This window comes from Sus scrofa, chromosome 13 (assembly GCF_054392235.1).
Source record: "Sus scrofa isolate SSC_HxYL_T2T_F1_AM1 chromosome 13, Sscrofa_HxYL_maternal_Yorkshire_Landrace_v2.0, whole genome shotgun sequence".
In the NCBI taxonomy this organism is placed as follows: Eukaryota; Metazoa; Chordata; class Mammalia; order Artiodactyla; family Suidae; genus Sus; species Sus scrofa.
Genome location: NC_139395.1, coordinates 137,960,462 through 137,977,489, shown reverse-complemented (window position 1 = coordinate 137,977,489; position 17,028 = coordinate 137,960,462). Strand labels below are relative to the sequence as shown.

The 17,028-nt window shown below is 37.2% G+C and overlaps 1 protein-coding gene across 9 annotated transcripts in view; it reads right to left on the bottom strand.

Annotated features, from left to right (window-relative positions):
• The window catches only part of MAP3K13 (mitogen-activated protein kinase kinase kinase 13), a 176,386-nt gene that overhangs the window by 125,583 nt on the left and 33,775 nt on the right, over positions 1-17,028 (bottom strand). For 2 of the 9 annotated variants that reach the window (XM_021069982.2, XM_084990594.1), the window contains exon 1: positions 12,841-12,942. The exons of 4 other annotated variants lie outside the window; for them this stretch is intronic. The gene's annotated coding sequence lies outside the window, so the exon portion shown is untranslated. Of the gene's footprint in view, positions 1-12,840; positions 12,943-17,028 lie in introns of those variants that run through there. 3 more of the 9 variants (XM_021069983.2, XM_084990595.1, XM_021069984.2) reach the window with 2 other exon arrangements.

The following is a 17,028-nucleotide window of genomic DNA, read 5'->3' as shown; positions in this document are numbered from 1 at the left end:
AAACCTAACACTTTGTTAGTGAGAGTCATACTCAGTAGCAATGATCATACACAGTGCTATATTGGTTAGTAAGGAGAATTATGAAAAATATAAGAAATTTAGCCCCTGTCTTCCAATATCCTTTGTTTCTGAAGAGTCTTATCTGTGTCATCTCAGGGTGGCTTTATATAAAGATCTTATTTCTCAGTATGTCCTGAAATAGCAAGAGCCAGAGGCCTAGATAAGGCACATAGAGCAGCCTGTAGGCAGCATAGAAAACTACACAAGCGAAGGATGAGTGAATTGGTTATGTACTGCAGCATGACAAATTGCCCAAAACTTGGCAGCCTAAAACAACAAATGCTTATTATCTCACAATGTTTCTGAAGGTCAGGAATCTAGGAGCAGTTTATGTGGGTGGTTCCGGCTCAGGGTCTCTCAGGAAGTTTCAGTTAAGCTGTTGACCAGGGATGCAGTCATCTGAAGGCTTGCCTGGGGCTTGAGAAACTAAATAAAGTTGACCCTTGAACAGCACAGGTTTGACCTGTGTGGGTCCAGTTTAAAAATGGCCTTTTAAAAATAGCAAATACTATAGTATACATGATATGCAGTTGGTTGAATCCTGAGATGTGGAACCGCAGATATGGAGGATCCACAATTATAGAAGGTCAACTGTAAGCTACATGTGGATTTTTGACTGGACAGAGGGTGGGTTCCCAACTCCCCACCCCTACCCCCACCACACTGTTCAAGAGTCAGTGTTGTATTTCCCATACCGTTCCCTCACATAGCTGTTTGCAGGAGGCGTCAGGTCTTTAACAAAAGGAATTTTCTGACAAGGCAGCTGGCTTCCCCCAGAGTAAGTTAACAAGAGTAGGTAAAAAGCTGCATTGCTTTTTATGACCTAGTTCAGGGATTAGAAAACTTTCTTAAAGGGATGAACAGTAAATATTTTAGATTTGCATGCCATTGTAACTACCTGCCTCAGTTGTTTTAGTGCAAAGACAGCTACATACAATACGTAAACAAATGGGCATATGTTCCAAAGCAACTTTATTTACAAAAAATAGGTGGCTAGCCCACACACTACAGTTTGCTAACTCTTGACCTGGTCTTCAGAGTCGCAATGCCTTCATTTCCACTTTACTCATTCATTAGGAGTCATTAGGGTCTGTCCACACTCAAGCGGAGAGGAATTAGGCTCTACCTCTTGAAGGGAAGGATAAAGGAATTTCTGGACATATCTTAAAATCATCTGAATGGGCTTATTAAAACACACAGGAAGCAGGATATGAGTTAAATATTACATCTGTTTCTTAAGTCTGCTGTAACAAATTATACAAACTAGGTGGCTTAAAACTACAGAAATGTATCTCCTCACAGTTCTTGAGACTGAAAGTCCAAAATTAAGGAAACAGCAGGGCCATGCTCCCTGTGAAGGCTCAAGGGAGGGATCTTTCTTTGCCTTCTCCTAACTGCCGGTGGCTCCCTGTGATCCTTGGTGTTCTTCGGTTTGCAGTTGCTTCACTCCAGTCTCTGCCTCTGTCTTCATATGGCCTCCTCTCTGTGTGTATCTTTGTGTGTCCTCTCCTCTTTTTAGAAGACTCCCACTCATTGGATTTAGGGCCCACCCTATCCAGAATGACCTCATATTAATTTAAATAATTATGACTACAAAAACTATATCCAAGTTAAGTAACATTCTGACATTCCAGGTGAATATGAACGCTAGGGGAACACTACTCAACCCACCACAACACACTCTGTCCATTTTTCCCCCGCAATATTAACATTTTGGAAAACTATAGTATGACATCACAAACGGGATAGTGATATTGACATGATCTACTGATTTTATTCAGATTTCCCCCATTTTATTTGTACTTATTTGTGTGTGTATGTGTGTGTGAGTATTATGTTTTATACAGTTTTATCATTTGTGTAGGTTCATTTGTCCACCACCACAGTAAAAATACTGAACAATTCCAACACTGCTAGTATCCCTTGTGTTACCCTAACGCAGTGTAATTCTATTATATCCCATCTTTTGTGTTTCCATTGTCATGTTTTATAGCCACAGTTTTCACATTTTATAAGAAATATATAATGTTAATATGTAGAATGTGATCATTTAAGGGTACATAGTAAAAATTCTAGAGAAAGTACTAAAATGTAGTAAAAAGATAAAGGTAAACAGTCACAGGATGAATTGAAATAAAATGCTACAAAACATTTAATTAAGCTAAAAGCAATCAATCAATCAAAGGAAGAAATGAGGAACAAAAACCCTAGATGGGATAAACAGAAAACAAAACAAAAAAAATACACCTAAGTGCATATCAATAACTACATTAAATGTAGATGAACTAGAAGGTAGAGACTGAGACTGGACTTAAAAAAAACAAACAAACAAAAAAAACAAGATTCAAATATATGCTATTTCTAAGAAATATACCTCAAATATAAAAAGACAGACAATTTGAAAGTAAAAGGAGGGAATGATACACCATGCAAATACTAAGCATAAAAAAGCTAGTGTGACTATATTATTAGACAAACTAGACATCAGGACAAAGAGTATTAGTAGAGATAAAGAGAGAGACTTAATAAAAGAACCACTTTATCAAGAAGACATACCAATCCTAAATGTGGATATACTCAACAACAGAGCTTTGAAGTATGAGATGACAGAACCGAAGAAATAGATAAATCCATAATGAGAGATTTTAACACTCCTTTCTCAGTAATAGACAGAAGTAGACAAAAGAAATCCCTAAGCAGATAAACAGTGCTATCAACCATCTTGATCTAAATGACATTCATGGAACACTGTACTTAGCAACTGAATAATACATAATAAGTACAAAGATAGTTGCTTGAACACAGATCTTATTCTGGGCCTTAAAATGATTCTCAATAAATTTCAAGACAGAAATCTTAAGAGTATGTTCACTGATCATATACAAATTAAATTAGACATGAATAAGATATGAATTTTTTATATATCAATAAGATACTTTAAAAATAAATCCCTGTTCCCCTCACACTTGTCAGAATGGCTATCATCAAAAACACCACAGATAATAAACTTTGGTGAGGCTACACATTGCTGGTGGGATTGTAAATTTATGGTATAGCTGCCGAGGAAAACAGTATGAACGTTTCTCAAAAAAAACTAAAAATACAACTAGCACATGACCCGGCAATTCCACTCCTGGGTATGTATCTGAAAAAACAAAAACAAAAACTCTAATTTGAAAAGACACATGTGGGAGTTTCCATCGTGGCTCAGGGGAAATGAATCTGACTAGCATCCATGAGGACTCAGGTTCGATCCCTGATCTTGCTCAGTGGGTTAAGGATCCAGCATTGCCGTGAACTGTGGTGTAGGTCACAGACGTGGACTGGATCACCCCTTGCTGTGGCTGTGGTGTAGGCTGGCAGCTACAGCTGCAATTCGACCCCTAGCCTGGGAACTTCCATATGCCCTAAAAAAAAGGAGAGAGAGAGACACACACACACACGTATACACCCCTATGTTAACAGCAGAATTATTTACAAATGCCAAGGTATGGAAGCAAACTATATTGTTCTCATCAACAGATAAATAAAGAAGATATGACATATGATATACAACAGAATACTACTCACCCATAAAGAAGAATGAAATTTGCCATATGCAGCAACACAGTTAGACCTAGAGGGCATTATGCTAAGTGAAATAAGTCAGAGAAAGACAAACACTCTGTAATATCACTTATATGTGGAATCTAAAAAATGCAACAAACTAGTGAATACAGCAAAAAAGACAGAGACTCACAAACATAGAGAACAAACTAGTGGTTACCAGTGGGGAGGGAAGGGAAATGGGGCAATATAGGGATAGGGGATTAAGAGTTATAAGCTATTAGGTATAGGGAGTTCCCTTCATGGTTCAGTGGGAATGAATCTGACTAGCATCCATGAGGATGCAGGTTCGATCCCTGGCCTCACTCAGTGGGTTAAGGATCTGTCATTGACATGAGCTGTGGTGTAGGTTGCAGACACAGCTCAGATCTGGCGTTGCTGCGGCTGTGGTGTAGGCCAGTGGCTACAGCTCTGGGAACCTCCATATGCCACAAGTGGGCCATAAAAAGAGAAAAAAACCAAAACCAAAACTATTAAGTATAAAATAAGCTACAAGATATATCGTACAACATGGAGAATAGAGCCAATATTTTATAATAACTATCAATGGAGTATAACCTTTGAAAATTGTGTCTTACTATACTGTACACCAGTTACATATAATATTGTGCAGCAACTATATTTCAATAAAGAATTTAAAATTCTATTAATTAAAAAACAATTATTTGCCAGTATAAGGTCCCGGGCTTATTCCCTGGCACTTCCACCAAAATAAATAAATAAATAAATATCAATATTAGTAATGAAAGAAGATAGCACATTAGATAATAAAGATACTAAGAATAATATAGAAATATTGTAAATGCTATGCCAATACATGCAACAATTTAGATAAAATGGGTAAATCTTGAAACACACAAATTATTTAAGCTGACTTAAAAACATTAGAAAAATCTAAATATCACCATATCTATTAAAGAATTCATAATATGGATCAAATTCATAATGAAAATCTTCTCTCACTGAAAACTCCAAGCTCACATGACTTCACCAGGGATAAGATCAAATATTTACCACCATCTACACAACCACATACCACTACTACCATCACCACCACCACCACCACCACCACTACTACTACTATAAGTACTCCTCCTCCTCCTACTAAAAATACTGGTACTCGGAGTTCCCATCGTGGCTCAGCAGTTAATGAATCTGACTAGGAACCATGAGCTGGCAGGTTCCATCCCTGGCCTCGCTCAGTGGGTTAAGGATCCGGCGTTGTCATGAGCTGTGATGTAGGTCGAAGATGTGGCTTGGATCCCGCATTGCTGTGGCTGTGGTATAGGCTGGTGGCTACAGCTCTGATTAGAACCCTAGCCTGGGAACCTCCATATACCATGGGTGTGGCCCTAGAAAACACATACACACACACACACACACACACACACACACACACACGCAAAGACAAAAAAATTAAAGGCGAAATAAAGACTTTTAAAAAAATACTGGTACTAGATTGCTATTAAAAATAATGACTCTACGCAAACTCAGGAACGAGAGGAGCTGGAAACACTTTGACTCATTCTAGAATATAGCAGAAGCCTGGTACCAAACATGACATTACAAAAAAAGAATGTTACAGACCAATATCCCTTTTATAGATACCAAAATTCTTCCTTACATCCCATATAAATTCAAAAGTGCTTCACCAAGCACTAGCAAATTGAATCCAGTAAAAATTTTAAAATACATAATGCAACAACCAAAGTAGCATTTATGCCAAGAATGCAAGGTTGGTTTAATGTTAGAACAATCAAACAATGTAATACATGACATTAAGAGAGTAAAAGAAAAACCACATAATCATCTCTATAAATGCAGCAAAAAGCACTGACAAAATTCAAAAGCCTTCAGGATAAAAATTCTCGTAAAACTAAAAATAGAAGAGAATCTCCTTAGATTGATAAAATATATCTACAAAATTGAGCCGCTGTAGCTCAATTGGACCCCTAGCCTGGGAACCTCCATATGCCGTGGGTGCAGCCCTAAAAAGCAAAAAAAAAAAAAATTATATTTGAAAATGTTGAAATGTATCAACATCACTGACACATTTTCTTTCTGAAGAACTTAATGCAACCTAGTCTTAATCTTTAACAGTGCTTTGGAGGTTTTTTATATGATAATAAATTTAATCTCCAGTTTATAGAATTTCTCAACATTATACTATTTATGACAAACATTTTCCTATATTTTATGTGAAAAATCAATTTATTTTAATGATATTTCTATATGATTTCAGGTTTATATATTTTCTTATATATACTAATAAATAATATTTGGTGCTAAAGACTTTTTGGGGAAAATTGATATAGAGAGAAAGAAATAATTTTAGCTCTCTTTACATGTAATATGCGTTATGTGCATCAGTATGTACATGGTTGCCCTAAAGCAAAAGTCAGCAACTAGTGCACAGGGGCCAAATCCAGCTCACTGCCTTTTTAAAAATAAATTATACTTTATTAGAGTACAGCCCTACTCATTCATTTATGTATTGTCTTGCTTTTGAGCTACAATGACAGTTAAGTGGCCCACAAAGCCTAAAAATATTTATCATCTAGCCCTTTACAGAAAAAGTTTTCCAACCCTTGCCCAAAGTGATGGTCCTTCAATGTCAGCAAATATCATAATCACAGAAAGATTGCTGAGCCATACCCCCAGAGTTTCTGACTCAGCTAGGTCTCGGAGCCAGAGAATTTTATGTCTAACAAGCTTCCAGGTGATGCTGCTGCTGCTATTGGACTACATACACTCTAAAAACCACTGTTTCGAAGACTATATTATATAACTTTAACTTACCACAGTCTCACTCATACTATTTTATACTACTTCGATCCCAACTTTTGTGCTCTTGTCATATATTTTCTTTATATGCTCTTAACTCTATTATACATTGCTATTATTTTTTATTTAAACAGGCCATAATTTTTTCTGTAAATTAACACATAGTGAAATTGATTTCCTGTCATGCACATTTCTACAAGTTTTAACTTATGTAGAGATTCTTGTAATTGCTGTCACAATAACTCCCTCTGTTAAAGGATCTAGTAGAAAAGAGGAGCAGGAATAAATGAGGAATTTTACCACAGAGACAGGAAATGTGAAAAAAAGAGTCAAAAGTAAATTGTAGAAATAAAAAATAAACATAAAAATTGAAGATTTCATTTGATGGGCATAAGGGTCTGGCTACTGAGTAAAGGTAACTTCTCTATCAGGTTATAAGGTTTCTATGTTTTCTGTTTTTTCTTTATTCAGTGAACCAGCACTATTAACATCCACTTAAATGTTGGTCATTTCTAATTTGTACTTATTGCTGCTAACGTCTATCCTGTGTGATTTCTTAAGTGTATTGTTTGAAAACTTCAATGTTAAAACTCTCAACTGGAAAAAGTTCTGACAAAATTATTTTTTCTTTCAGTTTCTCAAAGCAGCCATATAAACCACTCTGTTTTTCATATTTGTTCCTATGGACCTTATTATTGTCTTATCATTTTCCAGATAAGAGATTATAAGGCAGCCTTTTTCAGTTTTTCAATTAATAACTTTTTATGGTCTTTCTTTGATGGGCTTGTTTCCTAGTTTATGATCCCCTACATATTTTAGGGGACTTAGTGAGGAAAGCATGTAATTTCCTAGACACGGCATCTATTGTGCCCCTTACCTCCATTATCTAAATTATGAACACTATAAGGACAATGCAAAGACAGACTAGAGGTGGTTCAGTAGCTTTTAAAATTTCTATTCTGATTATAATAAAGGATCAGGCCACTAGAAAAAGATCAAGTTTCTTTTAGCTCCCAGGCCCAGGTTAATAAGCAGTAGAGTCATACAAGGATCTTTCCATTTGACCCCCCAGGATCCCTGGATGCCCTCTGAGGTGTGTCTCACCATTTCATTTATACTATTATACTACGAATTAAAAATTGGTTTTCAAGTTCTAATGTAAAATTCTTTTATCATCTATGCTGTTATCTAATTCTACTCATGTGCCTAAATGTATCTCTCTTGTTTATTTTTCTTTGATAAGGTGTATCTTGAAATCCTGCAAATAGTGTTTTTACTTTGTGTTGCATTTATTAAGAAGCAGGAAAAAAAGGTTGCTCTATACTTCCCAGGTCTTCCATAATTTCTGCGATGTCTATGGAGCAACCTGGGTAAATTGTTTCTGCTATGTTTGTATGGCAAATGTATTTTGAAATCAATTTTACCTTAACACCATTTTGCTATGGAAACACTGGTATACATCTCACAACATGGCGTTTAAGATATATTCTTTACGCTCAAGGTAGTATCTTTTATTATCTGGTTATGATTACATTTTTTGTTCTGCAAGGAAGGCAGAAGAGTGAGATATTATCACTTCACTTTCCAGATGAGGAAGCTGAGACAAGGACAGTGATGATTAAAGGAGATAGCACACAAGAAAAGTATTTGTAACAGAGCCTGGTGTGTATGTGTGTGTGTACATATATATATTCTTTTTTGTAAATTAAAGGGCAATGATTTCTTTTTTTTAATTTTTTTATTGTTATTTCCCCAATACAATTTTTTTTCCTACTGAAAAGCTTGGTGACCCAGTTACACATACATGATAATTTTTTTCTTTATAAGAATAAAAGCAAGTTATTAGATATAAAATTAAAGCTTCTTAACTTCTAGTCATATATAGTCCTTCTAGCAAGCTCTATTCAGATATCACAGATAACATTTCCATATTTGGTTATTAGATTTCCACGTTCAGGACAAACTAATATCTATTTCAAGAGTCAATTTTTTTTTTTTTTTTTTTTTTTTTTTGCTTTTTTAGGGCTGCACCTGCAGCATATGGAAGTTTCCAGGCTAGGGGTCGAATCAGAGCTACAGCTGCCAGCCTACATCACAGCTCACAGCAACGCTGGATCCTTAACACACTGAGTGAGGCCAGGGATCAAACCCACAACTTCTGGATCTTAGTTGGGTTTGTTAAATGCTGAGCCATGAAGGGATCTCCCCAGGAGTCAATTTTTACAATGCAGTCCAAAGACATCATAGGGACATGTCCTTAAACTTTCTTTCCTTTATGTATTTCTACTGGCATTAGAGACCATTTTGACTCTTTGCTTAGATCTCTTTTCCTGAATAGGGCCTTCAGACAAATTCTGGTTTAGGTAAAGTTTGGCTTTGATTTCCTATTTTCTCTTCTGGTTCTTCTCCTACTTCTTATGTGACAATCATATTCCATAAAAATCAGAAACAGCAGGTAGAGGAATTTGTTTAGGATGGTGAACTATGAGTCAGAGACTAGGAATTCCACCGGGGGGGGGGGGGGGGAACAGGCCTTCAAGCTATTAGGAACTGGGATTATTATAGGAGTTGAGCAATTTGAGAGATGTCAAGGGTTAATGTCTTGGAATTTCCCAGGCAGTTAGTGAGCAGGACAGAGAAGGCCAAACAAATATATACAACCAGCAGCAGGCAGAATGCAAAATGCTTTGTACCTTCAGTCACTTTTTATTCCTCTTATTATGGTGAGTTTCAATGTCATGTGACACTGGCCCAGAATCCTACTAGTGGTAATAACAACAACAGTTGGCTGTCTGATCAGTCAGTATAGGTTGAGGAGTGATTACAGCTCTTTTGGAAGAAGGGTTTTCTTTACTCTGTTGAAATGGATGCAATTATAGTCATTCACACCAAGGAGGAAGAAAATAACCATTAATTTATTACATCTCTCAAAAATAGTATGCCTTGAGGAGACAACCAACGCAAGATTTCCCCATATATATTCTATGCCATACTCACTCCTGTATTTTAGTTTAATGCTCCAGATGAAAAAAGGCTTCTGTGCTGTTTGCAGCATGACCCTCTTACTAGAAACATTAACATGATCAAAGCCCTGAGAAGTCTTGCAATAAATACCTAAGCTCATTTAATTTATTTTACTTTTAAATTAAAAGTTAATCAGTGCTTTTAGCATCCTCCTCAAGAAATCTTTACATACCCCAAGATTGCAAAAATATTTTTCTTCTTTTTCCCTAATTTTCAGGTTCTGAGTTTTAAATTTAGATCTATGATTTATATCTATTTAATATTTGTGTATGGAACAAGAAAGATGTAGAGGTTCATTTTTTTCCTCATAAGAAAATCCACTTGATCTAGCAACATGTTTAAAAAGACTTTTTTTCCCATTGAATTTACTTGCCACCTTGATCAAAAATCAATTGACCTTATATGTGTGACCTATTTCTGGATGCACTACTTTGTCCCACTGATATTATTAATCTATCCTTAGGGCAATAGTTGATTAATTGTAACTTTAAAGGTCTTGAAATAACATAAATCTCCCACCAGTCAAATTCACAGAAACAGAAAGTAGGATGGTGGTTGCCAAGAACTTGGGGAAGAGGAAAATGGAGAGTTGTTATTTAATGGGTATTGAGTTTCAGTTTTGCAAAAAAAAAAAAACAAACCTATGCTGAAACCATTTTTAAGCTATCAGACTGGCAAAAATCCAAAAGTCTGATAGCACTTTCTTATATGTTCATTGCTGGGGGAGTACAATTTTGTACAGTCCCTATGGAATGCAATTAGGCAATATCTATGACACCTTTCGATCTAGCAATTTCACTCTGGTGAATTAAATCATAGAAACGTATTATATGAATGTATGACATGATACATACAAGACTGTGCATGTCAGCACTGTTTACAATAGGAAGATACTGAAAACAACCAAAACGCCCATTACTGGATGACTAGTTAAATAAATTATAGTACATCTCTACAATGGAATACTATGCAGCTATTTAAAAATGAGAATGCTCACCATTACTTATATGGAAAGAGAGTCAACATATAAGTGAAAAAATGAACAGTATATATAACAGTATGTGTAAAAAGGAGGAAAGTAAGAATCTGTTTATACTTTATAATTCCTTGATATATAGGGAAACTTTGGATACATGAAAAAGATACACAAAAAAATAATTGTGATTTCAGTGCCCTGAATGGGAACTAAATGGATAGGGGACTAGGGTGGGAAGACTTTTTAAAATATGCTTTTTTTATGTTATGGTCTTGGAACTATGTGAACATATCATATTCAAAAAATTCGATTAAAATTCCTATGCTTAGAAATAAACTTTAATGATACCGATTGACATTAAATTATTCATAAAACAATGTTTACCAGGTATCTACTATGTGTCAAGTAGGCACTACTTTGGCCACTGGCAATATAGCACTGAACAAGATGGAGTTCTTAACTCATAAAACTTATATTCTAGTGGAAAAGACTATATACATTTTTTTTAATAAAATAAATAATACCAGGAAGCTATTTCAGAAAAGTAAATTAGGGTAAAGGAGAAAGGAGCCATGTAATGGAAGTGAGATGGTGGTGCCTGGGAGGAGGAGGCATTTAAGCAGAGATCTGAATGGAGGGAAAGAAGAAACAATGTAGGGGAAAGCTTTCCAGGCAGCAAAAGCCCTGAGGCAGAAACAAGCTTGATGTGTCCCAGGAACAGCAAAAACATTGACTTAGCTGGAGCAAACTGTGAGGAAAACAATGGTAGGCAATGATGTTAAACAGATGGTGAGAAGGCACATCATATGGGTTTTGTGGGGCATGTGGAAGGGTTTGGATGTTAGAGACAGCTATTGGAGGTTTTTAAAAAAATCCGAAAGGGTCTTGGTTAAGATTCAGTCAGTGCACACCTGTATGGCCTTCCCTTGTTAAAAGACTGAAATATTTCAAATATGGTTAGGAAAAAAACTGCCTCCCTGGTAATAGTGTCACCTGCCATGTTGGCTCCTCTCCCAGGATACTCAACCCCCCCCCCCCGCCATAAACTGATAATTAAATAAGTAACCTGGCCCAGCAGTGACTACTGAGTTGGGGGAGTTAATTAGCTCAAGAACCCAGAATCACTGTAGTTCAGTAATCTAAAGAATGGCCAAGGCTTCACTTTATTACAGTCCTAGAGCCTGCTTAGGACAGGTTATCTTGGGCTTCCATCCCACCAAGGGTCAGCTGGGGCCCAGTACCATCATCTGGGTTCCCACTCAGTCCAGACGATTAAGGGGCAGGCTAAAGAAACAGACTGAAGGTCTCTGAGGTCTGAGAGGAAGCTGGAAGAAAGGGGAAACCCAGTGTACTTCCACATAAACGATCTGTCTCCTCAGCGCTCGCTGAGCGATTGTAAAGGCTACTGGCCCACAGCCAGCCTTTACAACTTTTATATATTAACCACATCAAACTTAATTTCTATGTTCAAAGTCATACAACTGTTAAGTACCAGGGTTAAAAAAAAAAAAAAAAACATTATGGTAAAAGAGAAATAGAAAATGTCAGCCTCTCTAACACCAAATGCAATCTTAACACTCTCATAGCTGCACTCAATAAAGTCAATGTTTGCTTAACAATGTGTAGTTCCTGGAATCCAAATATCAACATAAAACTACAGCAGCTGAAATACAGCAATTCTAATTTCATATATGAAATTTACTTTGCACACTATAGTACTGAGAATTTAGTCTGGAAAATTAGTACACAAGTCAAAATCTTAAAAACAGATTTCTCTGAAGTTGCATGAAATTTCCAAGGTTGCTTGCCTTTTCCATCCATTTCACAAAGTTCCTCCTCTTTGAAAATACATTCTGTGGCTCTTGAATCTAAGATCCCAACATCTGATTATATCATATTAGTTCTACTTGGTTCTCATTCATTTGATTCCTTTGAACATCAAAATCTCCAGTTGAATTACTAGAGAGATTGGTAAATATTTGCTAACATAAACTTGTAACATGAACCTAAACTAAAGGAAAAGCAACTGGAAAGAATATCACGGAGACATCTACGCACCACTTAGAAATAATCAACCTCTGGGAACTAGATATATATTCAATCACTTTCACTTTCTGACCATGAGCACCCTAACTAAACCAAGAAGACATTAAGTTATCACATGTAAGCCAGAGGACCTATGTTAGTAGAACCCTTGCTGAAAAACATTATGACTTTCCTTTTCATTTTAAAAAATAAAACTACTTGTGAAATGCTGAAACTTCCTGAAAAGTAGGTCTAGCACACAAGATTTAGGACCAGGTAGGACCTTAATTTAATCTTAGATGGAAATTGTTCCTATCATGTTTTCATATCCAAGTATCAAAATATTAAAAAACAAACAAACCAACCTACTTACACCACAGCAACCTGAAGTCTGCAGACAGCATGAAACTACAAGCAGCCGCCTATTTCCTCACAGACTAAACTTTGTTCCCTTCCTGGCTGGTTCTGGATCTGGTTTACACCAATACACATTTACCAAGGCCTTGGAAGCTACCACCCAACAAGGTGGGAGGGTTTGTTAATTTAACTCCTGCTAGATAACCACTTAGCAGCAACTTCTTAAAGGTTGAACATGTTTAAAGAGACAAATGTAAGGAAGATTATAGAGAAAACCTGACAAATCTCCTAATCTCTGGTGGCTGGGTTCTGATTTCAGAGGGGATTTCCTCCCTATATGTTCCTGGGAAAAAAACAAAGGAACCAATACAATAGTCCTCTGAGCTTCAAAAATCTTGCGTTCTTACTTGGATAAAAGTTTTCTCTCCTCAGAACACAGATACTGTGCAATCACAGCAGAAAGAGGCCAAAAAGTTGCTTCTCTACTACGGTCTCCATTGCCTCCATTCTCCTCAACCCTTTCACTAGTTAGGGAAATATAATACAGAATTCTTACAAAACTTAGTGCTTTCTGACACTGAAACCACTTGCTGATCCAATGTAAAGTGAGAATCTGGATCCCATATTCTGTTCTTCACAAAATAAAATGTTATGCTGCTTCATCCCCTCCCATATCCTTAAGCTTCTTTCCCTCTGAGCTACTATATTTCTGCAATTTGCAGCATTAGCCTTTGAAGCAGAAACCATTTATTATGTACTTACTGCACTAAGCACTTTATAAACATTATCTCATTCTTTCCTAAGCAATATATTTGGGGATCATCTTCAATTCTTCTTAGTCTGATTCTCTATAACCAGTTTAGCCCCTTCTCTATCCTAGTGACCCTATGCAATAAGCACTGTGGTAGAGAGAATGATGCCCTCCTCCAAAGACGGCCATGTCCTAATCATCAGAATCTGTGGAAAATGTTACTTTACATGGCAAAGGGACTTTGTAGGTGCAACTGAGGTTAAGAACTTTGAGATGGGGAAATGATCCAGATGCGTCCAATCTTTCCCAGCTGTGGTTAAAAGGGAGGTAGGGTAAGGACTTGCTCTTGCTGGCTCTGAGGATGGAAGAAGGGGGTTGAGAGAAGTTGGAAAGGCAAGGAAACACATTCTCCTCTAGAGCCTCCAGAAAGGCCTGATAGCACCTTGGTGCTAGTGGGATCCATATTGGATTTCTGACCTAGAGAACTATAAGATAATAGGTTTGTGATAATTTTTTATGGCAGCAATAGTAAAATGATACAGGTACTTTAATTTCAAAATGCCCCTTTGAAAACATAATACCCAGAGTATTACAGAGTACCCAAATGAGGTCTGATGAAGAAAAAAAATAATTGTTGAACTATTAAGATCTGGATGCTATAACTTTATAGACATAATTCAAGATTGTTTTAGATTTTTTTTTTTTTGTTATTGTTGTTGTTGTTGTTGTTGCTATTTCTTGGGCCGCTCCCGCAGCATATGGAGGTTCCCAGGCTAGGGGTTGAATCAGAGCTGTAGCCACCGGCCTACGCCAGAGCCACAGCAACGCAGGATCCGAGCCGCGTCTGCAACCTACACCACAGCTCACGGCAACGCCGGATCGTTAACCCACTGAGCAAGGGCAGGGACCGAACCCACAACCTCATGGTTCCTAGTCGGATTCGTTCACCACTGCGCCACGACGGGAACTCCTGTTTTAGATTTTTAATGCATTATACTCTTAAATTAGTGGACTTGAGTTTTTGTCACATGAGCTATATCAAGTCAAGTGTTTCATTCACTTTTTACATTAATTTTGGAGATTAAACCCAGAGCTTTATATTCTTTTAAATTGCACCTTATTAGTTTTAGTCCATCCTTCTAATATTAAGATAATTTTGAATCATGACTCTGTACTCTGTCACTGGAAATACCTTTTAGGCCTAACTGCATTGACTTAATTCCCATGGATTCACTAGGTTATTAGTAAATAAATGCTGAGCAGCCAAGATCAAGAACAGAGTTCTGGGGGAATTCCCATCGTGGCACAGCGGAAATGAATCCAACTAGGAACCATGAAGTTTTGGGTTTGATCCCTAGCCTTGTTCAGTGGGTTAAGGATCCAGCGTTGCCATGAGCTGTGGTGTAGGCCAGCAGCTACAGCTCCGATTTGACTCCTAGCCTGGGAACCTCCATATGCCACAGGTGCAGCCCCCAAAAGACAAAAAAAAAAAAAAAAAAAAAAAAAAAAAGAAAAAAAAAAAAAAAAAAGAACAGAGTTCTGAAAGGGAGAAAAGAGCCCTGTTACTAGAGACCTTCAGTTTGACACTGGTCCAATACTCTCTGGGTACACAAGTTTGATCAGCTACAAAGATACCTACTCTCAGGTAGCTTATACTTTTTTTTTTAACTTCTCAAACGAATCAGGAAAATGAAGTGCCTTTATAAATACAGACATGTCTACAGCATACCAATCCACTAGAACTCTACTGGAAATGGAGATGTGGTTAGTTTGATGTGAACAGTATTTTTGTTTGGAATTCAGTGCTGTTTCTTAGTGATGACCATTTTCTTTTTTAAGAGTTTACAAACTTTCAGTTAATTATTCTTTTTAGAAGTCTACTTGATGGAAAGGAAGAAGTAAAACTATCCCTATTTGCAGATGACATGATACTATACCTAGAGAATCCTAAAGACTCTACCAGAAAACTGTTAGAGCTCATCCACGAATTTGGCAAAGTCGCAGGATACAAAATCAATACACAGAAATCTACAGCATTTCTATACACTAACAATGAAAGAGCAGAAAAGGAAATTAAGGAAGCAATCCCGTTTACCATCACATCCAAAAGAATAAAATACCTAGGAGTGGGGTTCCCGTCGTGGCGCAGTAGTTAATGAATCTGACTAGGAACCATAAGGTTGCGGGTTCGGTCCCTGCCCTTGCTCAGTGGGTTAACGATCCGCCGTTGCCATGAGCTGTGGTGTAGGTTGCAGATGCGGCTCGGATCCCGCGTTGCTGTGGCTCTGGCGTAGGCTGGCAGCTACAGCTCCAATTAGACCCCTAGCCTGGGAACCTCCATATGCTGCAGGAGTGGCCCAAGAAATGGCAAAAAGACAAAAAAAAAACAAAAAAACAAAACCTAGGAGTAAACCTACCTAAAGAGACAAAAGACCTGTACTCTGAAAACTATAAGCCACTGATGAAAGAAATCAAAGATGACACAAATAGATGGAAAGATATACCATGCTCATGGATTGGAAGAGTTAATATTATCAAAATGACTATACTACCTAAGGCAATCTACAGATTCAATGCAATCCCTACCAAATTACCAAGGACATTTTTCACAGAACTTGAACAAATATTTTAAAGTTTGTTTGGAAGCACAAAAGACCCAGAAGAGCCAAAGACATCCTGAAAAAGAAAAATGGAGCTGGAGGAATCAGCCTCCCTGGCTTCAGACTATACTACAAAGCAACAGTCGTCAAAACCACATGGTACTGGCAAAGACAGAAATAGAGATCGGTGGAACAGGATAGAAAGCCCTGAATTAAACCCATGCACCTACAGCCAACTCATCTATGACAAAGGAGGCAAGGATATACAATGGAGAAAGGACAGCTTTTTCAATAAGTGGTGCTGGGAAAACTGGACAGCCACATGGAAAAGAATGAAATTAGAACACTCCCTAACACCATACACAAAAATAAACTCCAAATAGATTAAAGACCTAGATATAAGACCAGACACTATAAAACTCCTAGAGGAAAACATAGGCCAAACGCTCTCTGACATAAACGACAGCAACGTCTTCTCAGATCCACCTATCAGAGTATTGACAACAAAAACAAAAATAAACAAATGGGACCTAATCAAACTTAAAAGTTTCTGCACAGCAAAGGAAACCCTAAACAACACAAAAAGACAACCCACAGAATGGCAGAAAATCTTGGCAAGTGAATCAACTGACAAGGGATTCATCTCCAAAATTTATAAACAACTTCTGCAGCTCCATAACAAAACAACAAACAACCCCATCAAAAAAATGGGCAGAAGATCTAAACAGACAGTTCTCCAAAGAAGACATACAGATGGCTGAGAAACACATGAAAAGATGTTCAACATCACTCATTATTAGAGAGATGCAAACCAAAACCACTCTGAGGTACCACCTTACACCAGC